This window comes from Sceloporus occidentalis, unplaced genomic scaffold (genome assembly GCF_023333645.1).
Source record: "Sceloporus occidentalis isolate IW3139 unplaced genomic scaffold, rSceOcc1.0.p SCAF_2, whole genome shotgun sequence".
NCBI classification, from domain to species: domain Eukaryota; kingdom Metazoa; phylum Chordata; class Lepidosauria; order Squamata; family Phrynosomatidae; genus Sceloporus; species Sceloporus occidentalis.
In genome coordinates this window covers 123676197-123690103 of record NW_028316982.1, presented here as the reverse complement: position 1 = coordinate 123690103, position 13907 = coordinate 123676197, and positions in this window count along the sequence as shown.

Below are 13907 nucleotides of genomic sequence, written 5' to 3'. Positions count from 1 at the left end.
CCCAACACAGTAGTGATTCCTCTTCCCTAGTTGCCATAGTTTCTGGAGTTTCTCAAAGCATATCTCCAAATGTGCTTCCAATGACAGGATATTGCTAGAATGAAAAAAGAAGCTCTGTACTCTTGGGCTGGCAGGGAAGTAATATTTGTGGTAAAGCAGCTAAGTCCTCATACAGTGGGTCCTTCACATTCACAGGGATCAGGGGCATAGGACCCATGTTAAAGTGGGAAAACTGCAAAGAAAAAACAACACTTTTTAAACCTGAGAGAACACCTCTGTAGGAATCTCTATGTCCTCCAGTGCAACTCTATGGCCAACATTCACCAGACGTTGACCACAGAATCATGTTGGAGGTCCTGCAATTGCCTAGAGAAGTATTTTCTCTAGGAATCTCTAGGTCCTCCAACTTCCAGCAGAGTTATGCTGGAGGACCTTGAGATTCCTAGAGAGAACATATTACTCAAATCCGTAAATAATCAAAGCCACAGAAGTCAAAGCCACAAATGTGGAGGTCTGACTATATATCATTTTCAAGCCACTCAGAGAAGTAAGTGTGGACAATGCTAGCAAATAGTTTTTAAGTAATTACAGTTATAGACCTAAATCCAACAGGGTAGATCCACTAATGGAACTCAGCAAAGGCATGCAGGGCAATCTTCCGTCCCCATGTTGCTCTCTGCTCCCAAACCTTGCTCCAGAAGGTGAGACACACACATATACCACCCACTTTTGGAATAGCTGCAAGGACTGTGGGCAGGAGAGAAACAGAAGAAAGTTTTCTTGCATTATTCCAACACAAGTGAAATAGATGCAATGAGAAAAGTGGGATCTGTCAGCCACGTGTGGCAACCAGGGGCTTTTTATGACCACCTAAGCTTCTTTAACATTGCCTAGCAATGTGGGCCAGGATATTTGTCCTGGCCCACATATATGGAATAGAGCATATCAACATTGGTTTTTCTGCATTGTGGCTAACTAAGGCCCGGTACAGACAGGCCCTTTGTGGCGCGCCCATGACGTGTAAGGGTTGCTCGGGGGCAAGGCGTGCATACACCTCGCAACCCTAGCAAGTCATGGGCACGCCACAGCTGCGCAGCACCATCCAAATGGTGCGCGCAGCGATGACATGCCAGCAGCACAACGTCCAAATGGGACTGCACCGCTGGCACGTCATTGCACCGTCGCTGGTGCTCTGGGGCGGCACAAGTGAGCCACAAAAAAGGAGCCGCTTCTGCGCACTCCTTTCTTGCTGCGCAGCAGCATCACACAATTTGATTGCTGTGGCGCTACTGAGAAGCAACAAGAGGTGACTCCCCGGCACCTCTTTTTGGCGCTCTGTACCGCAGCTAATTTATTTATTTTTTAATCCCATTAATGTGAGTTCAGCAGACATAATATTAAAGGAAGCAAACATTACAGAACTACCTTTCCATTGTGGTGAGACTGTGTGCTCACAGAAGGCTGTCTAATGGTAGCACTGCACTTGAATGTACCAAACAGCTACTAAGCAGCAACAGTAGTGGCCCATTACACAGGTAGAGACAACAGCAGTGGCACTTTCACTAACCCTTGTTAGTGCTGCACAGAAAGAAGCAATAGTAAAATCTTCCAAATGACTTTTTACTCAATCCAATCTAAAATCAAGCAAGAGACAGTGCCGGAAGATGAGGCCTCCAGATCAGAGGGCACTCAACCAGCTACTGGGGAAGAGCAGAGGAAAAGTAACACTATGTATAATTATGCAACTGGACTCAAAACAAAAGGCCATTCAGCTGCTGACATACTCTAATGGGAAAAGAAGGTCTGACGTTGCACAACACATAAAATAAGAATATGGGATGTGAGAAGCACAAATCAGGGGAAGCTAGACATTGTAAAACAAGAATTGGAACATATAAACATTGTAATACTTGGGATGAGCTATCTAACATTGGCAAGGAGAAATGGTTAAGGGCAGGAAAGAAACAAAAGTAAAAGGTAACAGAAATAAAGGAGTTAGAAATGCCAGATATCTAAACTGGGTCCAGAAAAGAAGAGGCGCTGGAGATATTTTACACATACATTGGCTAATGAAACACACCAAAGAATTTCAAAAGAACAGTGCCCTGTTCTTTATAGATTAGCAAAAGTTTTGATTGTGTATATCATGAAAAACTATGAATTACTGCAGAGAAATCTGTGCTTAGGACAAGAAGCTACTGTTGGAATAGAATATGGAGAAACAGAATGGCTCCCACTTGGTAAAAGAGTCAAGCAAGGCAGCATTATATAACCATATTTGTTTGACTTGAATGCAGAAAACATCATATGAAAAGCACGTTTAGACTCAGAAGAAGGAGGAGTGCTGATAGGAGAAATGAACAGCAACAGTATACGATATGAGGGCAACACCATACTACTATACTAGTGGAAACATCATAGACTTGGAACAATTACTAAGGAAGGTTAAAGAAGAAAGTGCAAAAGCAGGCTTACTGCTGAATAGAAAGAAAACAAAAATAATGTCCACGGAGGATCTACATACATTCAACCCACAGATAATGAGGAAATCAAAAATAGTTTCCTGTAGCTTGGCTCAAACAATGATCAGAACTAGGATTGGGTCTGTATATTCAAATAAGAAATGCATTGAGTGATCTTGGAACCATCATTCTTTTGGGGTAACCTGCCTCAAAGCAAGAGCTTTTGTGAAGATAACAATGAATGAGGACATGCACTGCCTTAAAGTCCTTGGATGAAGGGTGACATATACCCATAATTAATTGATAGTCTACCATCAACAAAAACACAATTTAAAAAATGAAAGTAAAGGTCAAAGAGTTGTGTGCTTCTATGCCTTTGAGAATAAAATTGTCTTATGAGCCAGATGAATAAAAATGAATGAGAGAATGAAATCCTGAAGTGGAGAGACTGAGTGACAACTACATTACCACAAAGTTGAGGAAAGGCCAGTGAGAATGCAGGAAAGCTCAAAGTCCATTTGCTGTGTAATATAGCTGGTGTTTCTTTTGCATTAGGTAAATGGGAAGGAATCATGGTTTTAGCCTCCTCTTGTGAGAGCACTAGTGTGACATAAGAGGTTCTGGCCCCTTCTTTTACAAAACAAGAGTTCTTAAATGCTCAAGAGAGACAAAAGGTGTTTGTTTATGTGAAGTGTGCTTGGGACAAGATGTCTTGGAGCCTGCAAATGGTTCATAATGTCAAGTACTTCCCAGATTTACCACAATTTGAATAAAACAGCAAGGATCAACTTGATAAACTGAGACAATACTGTGCACATGCCTTCTGCATCTAGAAATAATCTTACTTTTAAAAATCCTCCTAAAATTTCTTCACTGCTAATTCTGAGGTTCAAATACCCACAGAAAATTCAGGATCTAATATTCTGTGTCAATATTTGACATCCAATGTCATTTCTATTTCAAACTTTTGAAAATTGACAGACTATCATATTTGATACCAGTTTAGCATCTGCAATGTTTCATACTTGACAAGTGACAAATTGATAATTGACTTCTGACATTTGGTAATTGACTTTGGACATTTTATATCTGACTTCATTTAATAATTTGAAGACAATGGCATTTAACCAATTATCTCTATAATTAGCAGTACATCACATTCTATGTGTATTACACAATAATTTAATATTTTATCATTTACAGATGTATTATTTGACATCAAATATTAAATATTAGGTTTTTTTAAAAAAACGTAATCATGCTAAATAAAAATGAAATCTGCCATTGGAACAAAATCCACCAAGAAACCCTAAAACAATATGATCCCCTTACAAGGAACATAGTGTCTGTCCTACTGTCTAGTTCTTGCACTGCCCTAAACAAAATATATCCCAAACCACTTTAATTTTGCTCCAAATATATGGAGCAAATAAATAATTAAATTAAGCATGAGGGTATTTTCGAGAAAATGAAAAAGGAGTCTAATTTTTAGCTTTGAAGTGCCATTGGTGTAAACTGAACTAACAGCTCCCATATGTTTTTCCATGACAACAGATGGAAAATAGAAGGGACAGATTTGGGGTGGACTAGCAACTCAAGGTCGCTGGTTTACCAATTTTCTCTTTTCTTGTTTTAGGAACAGACCTGCTTCCATTCTGGAGAGGAGGAACACACAGCCTAGAATGAAAGGTGAGAGGAGGAGGAGAAAAAATGTTGATAAAATAGTGAAAGAATAATACAGTATGAGTCAGATTCTTCCAATCACCTATTACACGAGAGCTTCAACTGTACAGCACAGTCTGCAGTCTCTAAACTAAACCTCTGCACTTCTTCCCCTCAAAGTATTTGTGATGCTTGAACATCAATTGAAAAACTATACTGTTAAAGCAACTAATTTTCATTACAGTATCTCAGTGGATTTTTATTTCTATGTCTCAAGAAAATGCTTAACATATTACGCTCCTGTCCTCAACATTTCTAGGAATCAACTTCAAATAGAGAACTGAATAAAATATATTCACCGTAACTTTAATTTTGACTTGTCTGTAGCAGAATTTGGTTTGTTGAGAGAGGTTTGAACACAGATAGAATAGGTAGAATATTTACCCACTTTCACTTCAATGTATCTAAAAGACAGCACTGTAGACTAAATCTAATTATTAGTTTCAACTAAAACAGATTAAGTGAATGAATGGGACTTTTAAATATGGAAATCCCATTGATTCACTAGAAATAACAACTAGAAATAGCCAAATGTTTTTTACAGCATTCCTAGCTCCCCAGAAAACAGGTGAAACAGTTGGACTACAGGTGTTTTGTAAATGTATATTAACTTTTTATCCATATCTAATTCTTTAGCAGAGGTACAGACTGTGGCAGGGAATCATGAAGTCCTCTAGATATTGTTGGACCATGACCCCCAGGAACCCTTGTTAGCAAAGCTATTTGTATGAAATGCTAGGCATTACAATCCAGCAACATCAGAAGAGATGCATGATTTCCACCCCTGGGTTAGTTAAATCAAAGAAGCAAGTTAACTCTTGGCAGCTCAGCAGGGTCAGCTCTAGTTAGTACTTGGATGGGAGATTGTCATGTCCTTTCTTTCAGGGGAAGGAACTGGCAAAACCAATTCTGAGCATGCCTTGCCCAAGAAAATCTTATGAAATCCATGAGATTGCCATAGATTGACAGGCAAAGTTGACACACACATAGTAAAATGAAAGACCTTAGTTCTTTTGACCAAGCAGAATGGTGCATTTTAAAATATTGAAAACAATTTTAAAAGTTCTCCAGAATAATAAAGTCATGACAGAGGAACATTGTGACAATGCTCAGAAACAATCTAGTTAACAATAATCTTACAGTAAAAGAGTAGGAACCATCTGACAGCCAGAAGACCATATTCCAAGTGACACACCAAACAGCAATGAAAATCCTAGCTGCCCAGGAGTGGGGAACATTTTCCCAACAACAAAGTGGTGTGTTTTGGTAGGAAAACACACTCTCCTGTAATAGTTAGCTATCAGGGGTTAAAAGGTTTAGATCAGACTGCCAAAATAAAGCTGCTTGGGGTCTCTTTGGAGGTATGCTATTTAAATGATGCATGGGTCCTAAGAGTCCGGAGGTCGCGCCAAAGCCACACTCCATTCCTAAGCACTGGAGTGCAGCTTTGGTGCAGCTTCCGGATTCTTAGGACGCATGCATCATTTAAACAGCATACCTCCAAAGAGACCCCAAGCAGCTTTATTTTGGCAGTCTGTAACAGGCCAAAGGAACATTTTTTCAATGATAAATTATTTAAAAGCTCTTAACAGATATTGTGTTGGCTGGACACCTAACAAAAATAAAGTATACAAATCTGGGAAATACTCACTGACTTCAAACTAGATATTAAAAATGGAAGCCACAACTATATGAAACTAGAGCCTGAAGTAACATTGCAAGTAACATTAGTTTACTTGTAATGGCCTATTTTAGGGGGCAAGATCAGGGTATAACAAGGAAGCATTTTAAAAGTAACACAGGTTCAAAACACACTGTAGAAATAACCCAGTTTAAGACTGCTTTAATTGTCCTGGCTCAGTGTTAGGGAATTCTGGGAATTGTAGTTTTGTGCGACATTTAGCCTTTGCTGTCAGAGCTCTGGTGCCACAACAAACTACAGTTCCCTTGCACTGAGCCTGAGCAGTTAAAATGGTCTCAGATTGGATTATTTCTGCAGTGTGTTTTGGTTGTTAAGTATGTCACTTGTGAGTTTGGGTATTTGTGGGGGTGACAAATAACACAGTCTATTTTTAGCAATTTTAAAGGATTTTAAAGGGATATTTAAGTGCATTTTGAGCTCCCCGTACCCAGGTTTTATGCCATTCTCTTATTAATCCTAAAGATTTTAAGGTAGCAAATACTACAGTATTTTTTTAAAAATTGTAGTGTCAGTAGTAACACTCTGGAAGACTTTGAAGAGACTGTCATGATGCATTGCCTTTAAAAAGTAACTTTCTGTGCTGTGTGTGTAACCAACCTGTAGTAAATATGGCATAGCACAGGATGAGACAAGACACCTTCTGATTGTGCTGGATCTAAAAAACTTAAAGTTCATTCTTTAATTGTACGATGCTATTCTACAGACATTTTATTTATTTTTAAAATAATACTAGTTAAAAGACTGAACAGATAGGTGGGGAAACAAACACTGGATATCTTCCATGAATGTAATAATCCCTTTTTAATGTCTTTTAAAACCATGGCTATTAGGTCTTTTGGTTTGTTCATCAGCTATGTATTATACAAAAATTACTCCTGTGTGTCCTTAATTATATCCAACCATTCGCAAGGAACGCTTTATTATATTCACCTAACTAAATAATAAAATCCAGTTATTTATCACATTCTCCTTGAAACTTGATTATTTCAGTTGGTTACAGAAGATAATTTTCAAATTTTCAGCGACAACAGATTCATTTTTAGACAACAGATTCTGGGAGTTACTATCTAAAATGTAATTTCCTCAGGTTCTTCTTCTAACCTTGCATTATTAAGCATCTTGCAAGAATAACAACGAAGGGTCTTGTGACTAAAGGCTAACATGTACAGTATTCAAAGTATGTTATACTCCAGTAAAAATGCATGCAATAGATTGGCTGTTACAATTAGGTGAGATAATGCAAATGGACAAAATTACACATTACTTTAAAAACAATTAATCAAAAAAAGTTGGAAAAGAATGGATTAAAGTCAGAAAGTACTGGAAAACTGTATGGCTGGACATTCAAACAATTAATTAATGTGATAATTAATATGATATATTTCAGATAGCTAGTAAAAAAGAAATAGGGGAAGAAGTTGTAGATAAATAACAGAGAGTATAAATAACGAGTACAATAATAATGACAAAAATTACAATTCAAACTATGGAGTTCAATTAAATTAAAAACAAATTTCAGCGAGGTTAGATGAGAAGTAAAAAGTTAATTCACTAATGTAGATGGAAATGGGGCAAAATACCATCCCATCTTAGAAATTAAGATAAGATTTGTGTTTGTGTTATTTATGTAAGTATGTGTTGTTTATATGTGCCATTGTATTGCATTGTATTTTATAAATGCGTTCTTTTAAGTAATAAATCTATTTTTTAAAAAATACATGCCGTAAGAAAGTCCCATGCCTTCTAGTGCCACAGACTCCTTCTTGGTTTTAGTAAGTAAAACACTCCTTTAAAACAATTTGTGTCTAACTCCTGTTAGGAAATCACAGGTGATAAAATCTATATCACCTTTGTGTTGGAGAGGTTGTCCAGTCTTAGGGACTTATATTCATATGTGGTTACACTGTTCCACAATTACCCACTTCTGGCATGATGTGATCAACCAAACTGCTTCAATTACAAAACAAAAAATAATATTTTGTCCAGCTCTTTTGTTCTTTTCAATACACACAAAAGGTATATTTTTTGCTGACAGCAGCTCATCTAGAAGTGGCTAATAATTGGAAAACAGATCTTGTATCCCTGGATAGCTGGTGGAAAAGAGTTTGGGATCAATGGCTTACAGAGAAATTAACATATAACATGAAATATAACTCAAAACAACAAAACAAAAGACCTGTTTGGGAAAAATGGTCTCCTCTTATAGATTACATTAATACAAATTTTACATCCATTTCTCCTCCATCTAGCCACTGTTCTTTATGGTCAGATTTATTTTAAATGAATTGAATTGTGTAAAACTTTAATAAGGAAAGGTTTTTAATGACATGAAACTTTTTTATACCATTGTCTTATGATTGCAAGACTTTGTATGATATATTTTTAATAAAGTTTTAAAAAAACATTGTGGTTGCAGTGGTATAAACTGGGAGACAGTGGATGTTATTCTACATATGTTCAAAGATGCTTCTCTAGCATTACTTCACAGGTGCTACATCTGAATTTTTGCAATGAAATCAGGTGCCACAGCTATAAGCTAGTCAACCCTAACGCACTTCCAAGACAATTTCCTGAACCTTTAATCAATACACCGATTCTTACACCAAGATACAAGAACCCCCCTCTTCAGTTTTCCATTCCAAATAGTCTGAAAGGGACAAGAATCCTGCCTTTATTGAATCTTGTCAGTCCAAATCCTGTGCATATTTATTCTGAAGAAACTTCCACTGAGTTCACTTGGACTTAATCCTAAGGAACATCCACTTTTTAAGGTATTATATAAAGGCCTATGAATCAAATGTTTTGTAGATTTATTACAGGATAATAGGATGCAGAACATACCATAACTTCTGGAGTAAGATGTGTGGATAGTTAATTAGGTTATCCACTAAAGATGATGGATATCATTGCAAACTTTTTTTTTTGTCTCGGACATGTGCAGTAATAGAATGGCAACTTGCTTGAACAAAATTACCTTCTTCCTATCCTTCACATATATGAAATACGAAAACTTATTTGGGCCACTTTAGTACTAGTGCAGTATGACTACCACAAGTCCCTCATATTTGCAGGTCCTGAAGAGTCTCACTCTGAGAAAGGGGCATCTGAGCTATCCCATGAACTAATTTTAAATGTCTGAAGATTTATATTCCAAAAGAACCAATAATCACGGGCAACTTCTCAATATTTTTTCTCAATTTTTTTTCCTTTTTTTTTTCTTCTCTCTATCTTTTTTCTCTCTTTTTTTTCTTTTTTTTTCTTTCTATCTTTTTTTCTCTTATTTTTTTTCTTTTCTTTCTTTCTATCTTTTTTCTCTCTTATTCTTTTTTTTTTCTCCTTCTAGGTTCAATGGGTATTTTGTGTAGTGTTTTATTTTATATGTGTTATGTAATGTTAAATGTATTGTTAAATGTTACAATCTTTAATAAAATTTCTTTTAAAAAAAACAAAAAACCACAAACATTTGGGCCCCAGGCTGCACTCTAAGTTGTTCATGCTATTAAACATGGTCAGCAAGTGATTTTTCATTCTTCCTTCTAGTTCCAATGTCCAGGAGTACATGTGGCAACGTACACTGTGGAAACATGGCACATATTGGCACCACTGCAAAATGCTGCCTGCCACTAATGGGAAGAAAGGGAAAATGTGGAATGCAGCAATGCTGTGACTATGAGTCAATCTATGCATGATGTTAGCTGAGTGCTGAATCATAATTTATGATGAAATTAAGTGAGCAGCTTCAATTTGGGCTGAAAATATATTGCTGTGGCCTCAGAAGGATGGATAAGTGAGTGGGCACTGCTCTGTCATGCCCAGGCCCAGTGGGTGATAGGAGTCCCTCCATCTATCCCAGCTGCTACTACTGTGTCCTCAGAGGGAGAGAACATCAGCCAGCATCTGCTGGATTTAATCACCTCCCCAATGCTGTCCCCTTTGTTATGTCTTTTTTAGATTGTAACATAAATCTAAAATTTACTCACATACGTAAAGTGTTATGTACACTGATGGCACTATATAAATTAATGAAAATAGTGACAAGTCACATTTTGGATGAAACTCCCAGATGTTGGAAACACCAAAGTAGTGGTGACCCAAACATTAGATATCTTCCATGAATTTAGTAATCTTTTCTTAATTACATTTATGACCATACCTATTATTAGGTCTTGTGGTTTTCTTCCTCAGGTACATACTATATAAAAATTACTTCTATGTGTCTTTTAATTATCTCCAACCATTTACAAGGAACTCTTTTTGTATTCACTTACCTAAATTAAATATGTCCAGTTCTTTATCACATTCTATTGCATTTTAAAGGGGAGGGGGGGGGGTAATTGGGATTGAATATTTTAACCTGTAAGATGCCCCATTTGTGTTTTACAGAGAGGCAGGGTATAATTTATTATTATTATTATTATCATCATCATCATCATCCTAGGATGATTTGATCATTTCAGTTGGTTATCCATTTACACCTCCATTATAGTCCTCCATTCAGAAAGGTACTGTACTTAGAACTTTCTACTGTATATCAAACACAAGTGTACCACTGAAGTATATAATTTATTACTACACGTGGAAATTGAAATTTAACAGAACTTGAAATGAACTAAAGTAATGTTTCCTTTCTTTCTGTAGAAGTCAAATGGGGGGAAAATACTTTGGGACTGAAATTCAATGTGTCCTCCCAGTGGATAAAAGCAACTAACCAAAATCTGTGAAATGTGGCTTTTATGAATGAACAGAACAGGCTGATTTCTCCCCATCAAGTTAAATATATGCTTCATTCATTGTCAGTAATAGAAGTTTGCCATTGATCTGCAAAAATATATAACTGAACTACTTTCACATGGCCAAATTTCCAGATACAAAACTATTTTTCAGTTTTAAGGTGCTTCCAAGACAGGTTGTTATTGTGCATCAGTTGCTTCTTTCATGTTATGGCTCATGGGGGAGGGAGAGGGATATGTCCAAAGGATGCTGTTTTAATTGGTCAGCCTCCTGAACTTTTTCACTATATCTTCCTTCTTTTGACATAAATTCCACTACAGACCAAAAGGAAACAAGATCTTGCAGAATGTCTTTTAATTTATTAGGAACCCCTAATCTAAAAGCACATCTAATATCTGAACAAAGAGTCAGCAAAAAAAAGTTTAAAATGGGAATGAATCTAAATCAGAACCAAAACCAAACTCTTTCACTGCCTAGTTTTTCTAGGGGCAAATTTCGTTATGTGCAGCAGTATTGTTGTTACAACTGATTAGATGAGATGGATAGAAGGACCTTCCTGCTAATAACATAGCAATGGAGTGACATCCAGTGTTCAAATGCAGCATTGCCGTTTGATAACATTGCTCTCACATACGTATTGATGAGCCAAGTGGTGAAGCCTCGTGAAAGGAATCGTTTTGACACATATCCTCCTCTGTCACATAGACATACATGGTGCACACCACACCAACAATTTGCATGCCTGTGAAAAGGTGCAAAATCATTCAAAAAGAGACATAAAAATCGATTTATTGTGATAAATGGGAACGAAAAATAAAGCGCTTCGGAGAGCGGGGTAAATAGCGTGGTATTTTAAAACGGATTAAACACAAGCGGTTTATTCTATAGCGATTTAAAACTTAAGTGGGAATGCCCCCCAGGTGAAAGAGGGGAGGCAACTGAGCCAGTGTTTTCTCTACCTGATTTCTTTTTACATATGGTGACATGCATATCCAGATATGCGTATTGTATTTTGTCAGTGTTTAGATGTGATTATATAATTAACATTTATCTGGAAGGACAATTTGTTTCTTCTCTTCTATAGTTTCTGCTGTTGCTACTGAAACGAATGCGGGTAGGTAATATTCTTGAGATCCTTATCTTATTTAAATGCTTTCTACCTGTTCCCCTTCTTATTCATATACACAATGTATGACTGAATTTCCATTAATAATTTGTTCAATTGCCACAATATTAATTCAAGTGACACACTTAAGCATTGCATTTATATTTCACGATTGTAAATTAAGCCAACATTTTGTCAAATTACATTTTTGTACGTATCAGATAGCGCATATGAAGATCTTAATTAAAAGCATCTAGAAGAACACATTTGTGGGCATCTGGAAATTTTCTTTCCTTATTTTACTGTACTTTTTGTCTCCTCACTTGTTCCTTTCTATTCCTTATTTGTGTTCAGCAGAGTTAGTTGGAGTACATCCTAATATAAGAGAGCAGAGTTTGGAACAGACTGCCAAAATAAAGCTGCTTCGGGTCTCTTTGGAGGTATGCTGTTTAAATGATGCGTGTATCCTAAGAATCCGGAAGCTGCACCAAAGCTGCACTCCAGTGCTTAGGAATGGAGTGTGGCTTTGGCGCGACCTCTGGACTCTTAGGACCCATGCATCATTTAAATAGCATACCTCCAAAGAGACCCGAAGCAGCTTTATTTTGGCAGTATGTAACAGGCCTTAGACTAAGGGGCTCGACAGACCGGCATTATACGCCAGCACAGGGGCAGCATGGGGGATGGCGTCTGCATGCTGGCTGCCCCGACTCCACCCCCACACGGCCTCCATGTCACCCACCTGATTAGATGGCGAGCGGCATCATGCTACATCTTTGGCACAGCGTTTACATGTGCTGCACCAAAGAATCGGTGAAAAGCTGCCACCTTAGTGGCTAGGGTGCTCTTTACGCAGCATAAAAGTGGGCCACTTTTTGCAGCTTCTTTTTGCACCACAGCAAGGCCAGATCGGGGCTGCAGTATGTAGTTGCCATGGCCCCAATCTGGCAAGGAAAGAGATGGCTGCAGGCTACTCCAAAGGTGCAGTCTGTTGAGCCCCTAAATCTCACAGTAAGAGGGAGGAAGTATGTCCTCTCTCCCAATCCCACATTGTCTGCTTTCCCCAATTGTTCACCACTAAGCTTTTGTATCCTATTCTGGCATCTGCTAAACCTCTGTAACTGATAGTCCAAGTCCAACATGTCTATTGTTGAAACAATGGAATTGAAAAGGCCAAAGGCAAAAGGTACTATAAACAATCTTTATCTATATCTGCTTAAAAGGTAACAAAACAGTGTATATAACAAAAGTATTCAAAATCAATAGATACAAAAGGGACCATAGTAATCATGGCAAACAGAATAACACAAAATAGCAAATGCATCAAATAATATAAACTACATTGAAGCAAGTACTGTGCACCCACACCACATGCGTATGCATTTTACGCGGCTTCCAGCTTATGCGGAAGCCACATGTGGAGAAAAACAATAAATAGCCCATCACGCACACAAGCCACACCGCCACATGCACATGCCCCATTATCTCCTATAGGGCTCAAGCATAGGCAGATTTTCCCTTACACGGAGGGATCCAGAACGGATCCCCTGAGTAAGGAGAGGGTCCACTGTACCACAAATTATAATGCAACAGAAAAGAGGCAAAGAGAAAAGAGTGAGTAAGAAAGGGAGAGAAAGAATCACATACTAAAGCTAGCCTTATGAAGACTCAACGCTGATTTGGACAATACAGCTGAAGATACTGAAGATAATTGTATCTCAGTAACTCACCATTAACTCTATACTGGTCATTAACCCTATAATGACTCAAGTTATAGATCTTGTTCCTGTTCCAACATGTATTACCCACCATAGCCAATCCTTCATCTCTCTAGAACTGTGGCTTGTTCAATTTCATGTATCGCCCAGGGCTGTGCATGGTGGGGTCATGGTGCTATGAGCATCCTGGCACACTACTACCACATCCACTGATAACAATTTCAACAAGTAGAGGCAGGGATGAAAATGACTTTACCTTCATCTCCTACTTGTGCAACGATGAGCAGATAGAGTGGATGTTCAAGGGAGAGCTGAGTGGTCTGCAAACATATTTCCTGTTGTGACAGAACAGCCCTTTGCTTTCATCTCAGTTTGGAAGAAATAGGCCAAGGTGTACAAGGACCAGTTATAGGAATGAATAAATTAAGATAGGAATTAAGTTGGATATTTGCAAATGCAAAAGAGCA